Source organism: Pelodiscus sinensis, chromosome 1 (assembly GCF_052426305.1).
Source record: "Pelodiscus sinensis isolate ZL-2025 chromosome 1, ASM5242630v1, whole genome shotgun sequence".
NCBI classification, from domain to species: Eukaryota; Metazoa; Chordata; order Testudines; family Trionychidae; genus Pelodiscus; species Pelodiscus sinensis.
The window spans coordinates 248,028,233-248,038,582 of record NC_143052.1 but is presented as its reverse complement, the minus strand read 5'-3'; positions in this window follow the sequence as shown (position 1 = coordinate 248,038,582).

Genomic DNA, 10,350 nt, shown 5'->3' with positions numbered 1-10,350 from the left:
GTTGAAATAATCTATTCCCCCTATAATATGACAACCACTTTGGAACCCCAATGCAGATCCTCATCTGGCATAAATCAACATGGCTTGATAGACTTCAGTGGAGCCTTGCCAATACAGTAAACTCCAGCTGAAGATCTGGCTCATCATCCCAACATTCAAAGCTACCCCTGTTTTCTACTGATTGCCTACACCTCTAGAATCTACTGTTCACCTGGAGAAGCAAGAATCAGAACCCAGAACTGTGAGCAGGCCTGCCAACGGAGACAGGGGACGGAAGGGGGGGCAACAGGGGCTACTGCCCAAGGGTCTGGCAAGTCAAAAAGGCCTGGGGCTCCTGACCAAAGCCATAGGGGATTCATAGTAGCACTCGAAAGGTGCACCACTCTTCTGCGCTCTTGTAAAAATTTTAATTGCTAACTAGGGTGATCCCTAATGCTCCCTCCCTGTTCCTTTGGGTGGCCCTTCCTGCACTCTCGGGCCCCACAGGCACCAGTCGCCTATGGTTGCAGCTCTGGACCCTTTAAATTGCCTCCGGAGCCCCGCATAGCACATTCCAGGCGGCTCTGAGAACTGTCTGGGGTGCAGGGCAGGGGATAGCATGGTCTGGGCAGTGCTGAGGGCTGGCTGCCCCACCTTGCCACCTAAGCGCTGCCCCTTCTGGGGCTATGTCTAGACTGCCGCTTTTCTTTCGGCAAAAGGTACACAAATTGTGTTCCACAATTTGCGTACCTTTTTCCAATAGTTTTGTCAGAAGAGGCTTTTCCAAAATTTGGCCCATCTTTGCAGGGGCCTACCAAGTCTGTTGGTGCCCCTGACTGTAAATACCTGAAAAACATTAAAAGCAGAGCTCATAAAAGCCAAAACCACTTTCTGTCAGTTGCAACTGATTCTTCACTAACTGGGACTGTAAAAGAACACCATCAAACCTTGTGAAAGTTAAGCAAACAAACTACCATTTGTGAGGGCAAAGCCAGTACTACTCCAGCTACGTAAGTCCTTCATATCTCCAAGCTACTGTAACTGAAGGATACTATAACCAAGCAAGAACCACACCTAAGCTGAGAGAATCATATCCAATCTATTTGCGGACAATTTTTGCTAAAACAAGTTGACCCGGAAAATTCTGACTTAATTCCAACAGGTTAAAGGAGGTTGAGCTTTTTACCTCCCCCTACAATAATCTTATAGGCCACATCTACACAGGAGGACTAAGGTCGAAGTAAGCTATGCAACTTCAGCTACATCAATTACGTACCTGAAGTCAAAATAGCTTCATTTGGCTTTTGGTGCTGTCTACACAGCAGGAAGTTGAAGGGAGAACACATTTACTTTGACTTCCCTTACTCCTCATGAAATGAGGGTTACAAGAATCGGAGTAAGAAGTCCTCCGGCTCAACATTATTTCGAAATAAAGGCTTGCAGTATGGACGCACACTATGACTACGTCTAGACTGCAAGCCTCTTTCGAAAGAGGCTTTTTCGAAAGACACTTTCAAAAAAGCCTCTTTCAAAAAAGAGTGTCTAGACTGCAACCAGTACTTTCGAAAAAGCAAGCCGCTTTTTCGAAAGAGAGCACCCAGGCAGTCTGGATGCTCTCTTTCGAAAAAGCACAGTTTGCATTACATAGCGCCTTTTTTCGAAAGAGCATTTTTTAAAAAAGGTGTTATTCCTCGTGAAATGAGGAGTGCCACCGTCGAAAGAAAAGCCACATTCTTTCGATTTAATTTCGTAAGAACGCGGCTGTAGTCTAGACGCAGGTGAAGTTTTTTCGAAAAAAGGCTACTTTTTTCGAAAAAGCCCTGCAGTCTAGACACAGCCTTAGTTATTTCAGAATAACATACATTATTCCGAAATAATGCTGCTCTGTAAACATACCCATACTGTCCTTTGGCTATAACAGCACATTCCAGCCTGAAATTCAGCTTGATGATTAGCAAAGGAGAAGAATTTTTAAACTATTTAGACTATTTTTAAAACAATTTCAGGAGCAATAAAAATCAGTTTGAGGAACGAGGAAAAGCAGGAGATATGTTCTTTTAGCCAAACCACACTGGGTCAGAATTCTAGTGTCATACTGGCAGAGAAGGTCAAACAAGATGGAAAATAGCCAGACCTTCGCAGCTGGCATGGAGAAGATTCCAAACAGCAAATCCTCCTAGGTTTCTACAGCGCCTCTCTTCTGTTTGGCTGTGTCTACATTGACACCCCTTTCCAGAAAAGGGATGCTAATGCAGACTTCGGAATTGCAAATTCTGCGGGGGATTTAAATATCCCCCGCGGCATTTGCATTTACTTGGCTGCTGCTTTTTTCCGGCTTGGGGATAAGCCGGAGAAAAGCGCCAGTCTAGACGTGATTCTCTGGAAAATAAGCCCTTTTCCGGAGGATCTCTTATTCCTACTTGAAAGTAGCAGTTTTATTGAAAGTAGGAATAAGAGATCCTCCGGAAAAGGGCTTATTTTCCGGAGAATCACGTCTAGACTGGCGCTTTTCTCCGGCTTATCCCCAAGCCGGAAAAAAGCGGCAGCCATGTAAATGCAAATGCCGCGGGGGATATTTAAATCCCCCGCGTAATTTGCAATTCCGAAGTCTACATTAGCATCCCTTTTCCGGAAAGGGGTGCCAATGTAGACACAGCCTTTCTGTTTCCCTGCAACTCCTGAAATGGGACACCTGACAGAAAGGGAAATGGTTAGAACTCTACTCTGCCCTGGCTACATTATGCCCATTTTATAGATGAGGCATAGAGCGTTTAAAGGCTAAATTAAAAGGAATTTAGCATCTAACTACAACATAAGGTGCCTATTGAATGGTCATAGAGTTCTTGGTCTACTACTATAAGCAGAGAGGACCAGGATGTGTTATAACAAGAAGCTTAATAAACAAAATAACTTTCTGATTAGGGAATTCTTTGGCTCCTGCTTAAAGCATGGTGACTTATGTTTCTGACCTCACACTACTCTGTGTCAGAAGTGAGTCAATCCTTTTCTCCAAAGAAAGAGTAATGGGGAAAAAAAGAGATCTGCCGAACTCTGCCAGCATGGAGGATAGTAACAGGAAAATCGGGCAGACCTGTGAAAGCTACAACAGCAAGGTGACAGAGTCCTGCCTTAGCACAACAGTGGAGCCTGTGGTGCAAATGGTTTTATTAGAAAAGTTTGATTTTGGCAACTCAAGCAGCTGGCCTTGCTAAATCCATAGATAATAGCCATTCTGGATGGTCTCTGGTTTAACAGGCAAAATACATTAATATCAGGTAAAAGCTCTGATATTTGCCATAGGTATTGCAGCTGGTCATATCCTATGTACTCTGTCCCTCACTGATGAGAAAAAAAGAATAGTCCAAAGTGAAAAAGGGTTTTGATGCCCATTTCATAGGCAGACAGAATATTATATATAAAAGGGCCAAATTTAATAGGATATGCCAGGGGAAACAGCTGAGACTTTCAATACTGTGGTTTGTAGTCTCACTAATATTGCAAATATGGAATGTTAAAAGAGTAACTAATAAAAGGCAGGATAGTTGTTGGGAGAAGAGACACCAATTTATCAGCACAGCTTCAGTTAGGCCAAGTTTTCACATTATCAAGGCCTAAAATTGGAGGGAGAAATGCAAAAAAAGCCATAAAGAAACAGCAATGAAACTTACATGATAGCAGCAGAGAGTCAACTGCATCAAATAATATTGACACAGTAAAGAGAAATGGGAAAGGAGCAGACCAATCTTACAACATAAGAATAGTGTACAACTAGAGAGTGAGAGACCAATGAAATGTAATAGAAGGGAAGCTTGGAAAAATTTACAGGAGATATGGCAAGACGCCAAGCCACATCTGACAACAATGTTCAGTTAAAGAGACAGAATGTGGGAAATGCTACAAAATAAGACATTTTACAATAGCATGCAGGTCACTAAATAAAAGTAGTGGAAGCAATCCAAGAAGGAAAGTTGTCCTATGACAATGAGTCCACTTCTAACTACTATACTCTGAACAGAATAAATAACATCTTGATACCCAGCATGAAACTAACTGGTTGAAAACTTAAATTTAAAACTGATACTAAGGCAGCAGTCCCAGAAATTTTTTAAAAAAAGGTTATGGTTGATCCCAGGATGGAGATGTGCAAAAATCAAATAAGATGGGGCCAATATATTTCACTGCTATATCAGTGAGTTGTCAAAGGTTATCAGAGCCATAAGGACCTCTGACTTGATCTGGATGTGTGATAGAATCCACAACTAGAATGTAGTTTTGACACACTTCCAACAAGCAGACTAACTCTGAATTAGAAATGTGAATTTGGAAAGGAAAAAATAAAAAAACATAATTAGCAAACAGTGAATTCAGCCAGATTCATATAAGCCTTACTCTCTTTACCCAAAGACATTTTGACTGTAAGAAGATTCCTGGGCATGATGAATCATTTGCGGAAATTCTTACCAGATTTAGCTTATTTAACAAAAATCTTAAGAGGTGTATCTACACTGCACCATAGCTCAAAATAAGATACGCAATTTGAGCTATGTAAATTGCATATCTTATTTCAATCTTATTTTGAAATATCTTATTTCATAATTTGGCTCTGACTATACAGCATCAAATTTCATAACCTGCTATTCCAAAATGTCCCTTACTCCTCGTGGAATGAGGTTTACGGGGACATTGGAATAGTGAATATGTTATATTTTGAAATAACGGGCTTGCTGTGAAGATGAGGGATAGCTATCTTCACATGGCTGATGGCCTGCTTATCACTAGGGTACTTCAGAAACAAATGCCGTCACAAGGGAGACCAAAGTATACAAAAATACAAGACACAAGTACAACAGTCTGTAGGGTGCCTTGAATGAGTAGGAAAAATCAGACTTTAGTAGAAGACAGCAAGCTATACAACAAGGGGAAAAATTACCACAATCATCACTCTCTACAAATCTACCTAGAGATAAGACTGCTCCACTGATGTCTTGCTCTGGGAGTTAACCCTTAACGACTTGCTTAAAGCCAGAAAGAACATTGTGGTGGGGCTGGGACTTGAACCTACTTCCCTAGGTAACCCATTCCAGTGCTTCACCACCCTCCTAGAGAAATAGTTTTTCCTAATAGCCAACTTGGATCTCTCCCACCACAACTTGAGACCATTGCTCCTTGTTCTACCATCTGTCACTACTAAGAACAGCCTCTCTCCATCCTTTTTGGAACCTCCCTTCAGGAAGTTGAAGGCTGCTATCAAATCCCCCCTCACTCTTCGCTTCTGCAGACTAAACAGACCCAACTCCCTCAGCCTCTCCTCATAAGTCATATGCTCCAGCCCCCTAATCATTTTGGTTGCCCTCCGCTGGACCCTCTCCAATGTGTCCACATCCTTTTTGAAGTGGGGGGCCCAGAACTGGACACAATACTCCAGATGTGGCCTCACCAGAGCCGAATAAAGGGAAATAATGACATCTGTGGATCTGCTGGCAATGCTCCTCTTAATGCAACCTAATATGCCATTAGCCTTTTTGGCTAAAAGGGCACACTGTTGACTCATATCCAGCTTCTCATCCACTGTAACCCCCAGCTTGCCACTATCCATTTCACTTGTTAATGTGGGATTCCCTCTGCAGTGTACAGTGAGTGTAGAAGCATTCCTATGGAGCCACTTTACTGGTGACCTACTATGTAACTCCAGTGTTAGAGCTGGTTTAACCTTTTCAGTGAAACATTGTAAACAGGAATTTGTCAGCCAAAAAAAAATCTAAAATAGTTTGATTTGGAATTGTTCCTTCCTTGTCTCCTGGGAGTTGTAGTTTGGTTTCCTCGTATATTTATTCTCCTCTATGAGCCAGTGTCTTTATTCAAACTAAATCTCTGACTATGCACCATGGTCTAGCCTCTGGGTGAGTCCAGTCAGTGAGTTAATATCCTTCAAGGGAGATGTAGTCCAGCTAGGGAACCCAGCCTATAGAGGAGAACTGGAACATGAGGCAAATTAATTACAACTCCCATGAAACGCCATAGTAACATACAAAACCAATATTTTAGGTTTTGGCCAAGAAAAACCCTGAAAACCTTTTCGTTTTAGAATATGGGCTGAGTGGTTGATGGAAATATCAAATACAAAAAATGTCATTTTGTTAAAAATCCAATTTCCTATCCAAAATAGTTTAAATGAAAAAATTTCAGCCAACATTATCCACTATGGTGGGAAGTTTTGGACTGGCCCCTATGCCAAGAGGAATGTTACCTTCAGAACATAGTCCACAATATCCTTCAAGAAGCAGTTAAAGTCTATTCATATCAATGTGTATGTTATAATGATCATTCAGGTTAACATACCAAATGGAGTTAAAGCCATTCTGTAGTTACTGGCTCCTAGAACAAAAGAATATGTAAGGAAGGAAGTGTGGTCCAGTGATTTGAAAGCAGTTGACAGTCATATCTTTTCACAGAGCTGATGAGTAGGTGAGAGTAGGCAGGGCCATGTGCCCCTAATATTTGCTACTTGACTTGTACTGAGCATGCTCACAAGAACTTAAAATCTGGTGTCTTCCCATTAAATCTGATCTTTTGTGTGCTTTTACCCTGTATTATTCAGATTTCATGGGAGGGAGATCAGAGTTTCTCAAACTGGGGATCCTGACCCAAAAAGGAGTTGTGGGGGGGTGCACTCTTGCCACCCTTATTTCTGTACTGTCTTCAGAGCTGGGTGGCTAGAGAGCAGCAGATGTTGGCCGGGTGGCCAGCTCTGAACGCAGCACCCCACAGCAACAACACAGAAGCACTGTTGTCTTCAGCAGTGGGTGGCCGAAGAGTGGTGGCTTCTGACTGAGGGCCCAGCTCCACAGGCAGTAGTGCTGAAGTAAGACTGGCCATGTCATACTATGCCCTCCTTACTTCTGTGTTGCTGACAGTGATGGTTCTGCCTTCAGAGCCAGACATCCTACCAGTAGCTACTACTCTCCAGCTACCCAGTTCTGAAGGAAACACTGTTGCCAGCAGCCACACAGAAGTAAGGGTAACATACTACAATCCCCTTTCTCCCAATAACATTGCAAGCACTCCTTAAATGCTTTCTGAATCCGGACTCCTACAATTACGCCCCATGAAATTTCACATCTAAATAGCTAAAATAATTAAATCTATAACTTTTAAAATCCTACATCCATGAAAATGACCAACATGGGCCACGAATTTGGTAAGGCCATATAATATTATATGCCAAAATAATCAGGCACCATTGGTTGCATCAAGGAGGGAATTTCTGCTGCAACTCTGGATTGTCTATAAATTTAGGTTCTAGGCCTTTCATTTACATTATTTGAGCTCTGCGTTTGTGGTTAAATATACGTAATGCATTTAAACACTCAGCTACATCAAGAGAGGCTTTTATCTTGCTAGTGAGGTTGGCCACACTGAGCATTGAGAGAGCTCTCAAAAGGAATGCGATAAAAGTGGTGTCAAATTCAAACCCATGATCTGTCCCAGAAAAGAGTATCCCTTTTCATCCCTTTAGTTCTCTAACAAGTAGTAGTAAACTATGTCTTAATGTTTAAAACAGATTTAATTTAAAGTGTCGCTTTGAGAGCAGAGGTCTGTGGGTTCTGTAATGTCACCGAATCCCTTTTATGAGTCCACTGTGGAAATGCTGAAGCAGCTAACTCTCAGTAGGATTACATCTTGGCAAGAAGCAAAGTTAAATGCCTAAAGAGATCCCACTGTGTGTTAATCACATGGTTAATTTGTTAAATTTACATTTCCTTTGTTTCCCCTCACTTTGTAGAAAGTTTATTGATAAGGGATTTTTGTTGTTTTCTTCCAGAGGATTCCCCACTGATCCATCAGGTTTCTGTCCATGACACTTTCATAATTAGTGACTGAGTGTGTTGCTGAGCAAGAAGAGTTAATGGCAGAGCAAAGTAGAGTCCCTTGTGTAAGTGTTACCGTTCTGGGTTTGTAGGCTGCTGCAGTTTGCTTTGATTTTCCTCTTATTTTGTTGCAAAATTGCTTTTAGATAAGCTTCTTTGGATTCATTTCTAGTCTTTCTTCTTTGATTAAATGTTGTCAGCTAGTTTTTCTGATTTTCATAGATTGGTTGGAGGGATAATTGACCCACAGAACTCCAATATGGGGAGCACAGAGACCACAGCTCTCTTGCTCCCTCAGCTGCTGAAGACCAACAACAATACAGTGATGCTGTTAGTTTTGAAATGTGTATCAGTGTCCATCATTAAAGTGGCTGGGCTAAATATCTCACATCATTTTAAACAATCACTTGTAAAATAGCATAAAGTTCTCTAAAAGCTTTCGTGGCTCAGTAAGAGAACCTTGTGCACATTGGTAGCATCATAGAACCTCCTATACACAAATACATTGATCCATAGGACCAAGAGCTGACCACATAAACGCATCTTACACTGAATCCTGTATCTCTCAGACTTGACTGCCAGTAAATCCCTGAACAGAGCATGGTACACCTACTAAGGCCACTCTATTCTGAGCTCTGAAAAAATTTGACCCCAGGAACCAGACTTCAGGGACAACATAGAAAAGGGGATCCACACACCACTCAGCATACTGCAGATCATAACAAAAACCTGGAAATGTGGGTGGAAATAAATGGGCAGCCAATCCTGGGCATGCAGCAGTAGTGTTGTATGTTAGCTTCTGATAACAATTACTATGTTAGAACTAAATATTATTATTAATTAATAATCTTTATTATTACAGCAGAATGACCTCCTTAAAGGATTAACCTTGCATTTTCCATTAGCTGTACTTTCCAGATACTTTCATAGGCTGTCCTAAACAGAGAGCACTGCAGTAAGCTATCCTCAAGATATGGATCAAAAAGGCACAACTTATTACTGTATCAAGGTCTGCAACCCAAAGGCACCTAGGCCAAACACACAGCAGAGAGGAAATAAAGGGAACATAAGTCCCAGTGAGAAAATATCTTATCTTCAGGGTTCATGTATTCCTCTGTTCTTTATCCACAGGAACAATCACATTCCCCTCACCCTTTACAGACAGATGTGTCATTTATATTGCTGATTCATTGTGAGTGCAGGAATCCTCACTGGATAAATACAGGGTTTCATCTTTCAACTGTTTCATCCTTGTCTTTCAATCACTACCTCACCCCCGGCCATACTTGAAGAAGACCTCTGTGTAGTTTGAAAATTTGTCTCTTCAACCATCAGAAATTGATCCATTAAAAGATATTATCTCATCCATCTTGTCATTCACTCTCACTAGCATTCATATTTACCTAATGTACCAGAGATTTCAGTCTCCACAGATGCAACTGTTTTCCTAGCCAAACTCTCTAATACTCTCTAAAGCTAGAGAAGATCTCTCCACCATCTGCTGTATCTTTGGGGAAGAGACTGTCTAACAGAAATTCCTACAGGGAGAAGGAAGCTCAAATTCTTTGTTTCACATGGAGGGCACATCTACACTGCAAGGCAAAACTTGAATTAAGCTATGCAACTTCAGCCACGTCAATTGCGTAGCTTATGTCAAAATAGCTTAATTCAGCTTTTGGTGCTGTCTACACAGTAGAAAGTTGAAGGAAGAACACTCTTCCTTTGACTTCTCTTACTCCTTGTAAAATGAGGGCTACAGGAGTCAGAGTAAGAAGTCCTCCAGCTCGACATTATTTCAAAATAATGGTTTGAAGTGTAGACATACTCTTAGTTATTTTGGAATAACATCAGTTATTCCAAAATAATGCTGCTGTGGGGGAAAAGAGGGGCAAGAGACATTTTTATGTAGGAAGTATGGTAGAGGAGATTTGTGTCTCTGTATTTCCTTTATTCATTGTCCCCTAGAGTGCTGACAGGAGACATGCAGAAATCCAATATAGGAGCTAAGGGAAGTGATAGTAGCTCAATGAGTAGGGAGGTTAGTGTCAGTTTCTCCTACTGCTTTTGTGGGGAGAAATGTTTATAGCAAAAGCAGGAATCTAAGGGGAGGGCAAATAGAGAGCCAAGTAAGCATTTATGCTTTGGGAGAAGCATTCTCAAGGATGGGGAGTAGAAAAAAGACTGGGGATGAAACTATAATTTACATTTTAAGTGAGACCAAATTGAACCACTCTAGTCCTGAATTCTCTGGTCCAGGAAACATCCATCATCTGGAACGATTTTAGTTAGCTGCATGTCCACTTTTCATGGGATTTCCCATGGCCTGATGAAGTTTGCTTACAACCAACAGTGTTCTATTATTTAGCTCTAAGGGTATGTCTAGACTACAGGCTTTTGTCGACAGATACTGTCGACAAAGCTTCTGTTGACAAAGAGCGTCTAGACTACATTCAGTTCTGTCGACAAAGCAAGCTGCCTTCTCAACATGAGGGTCTAGACGCAA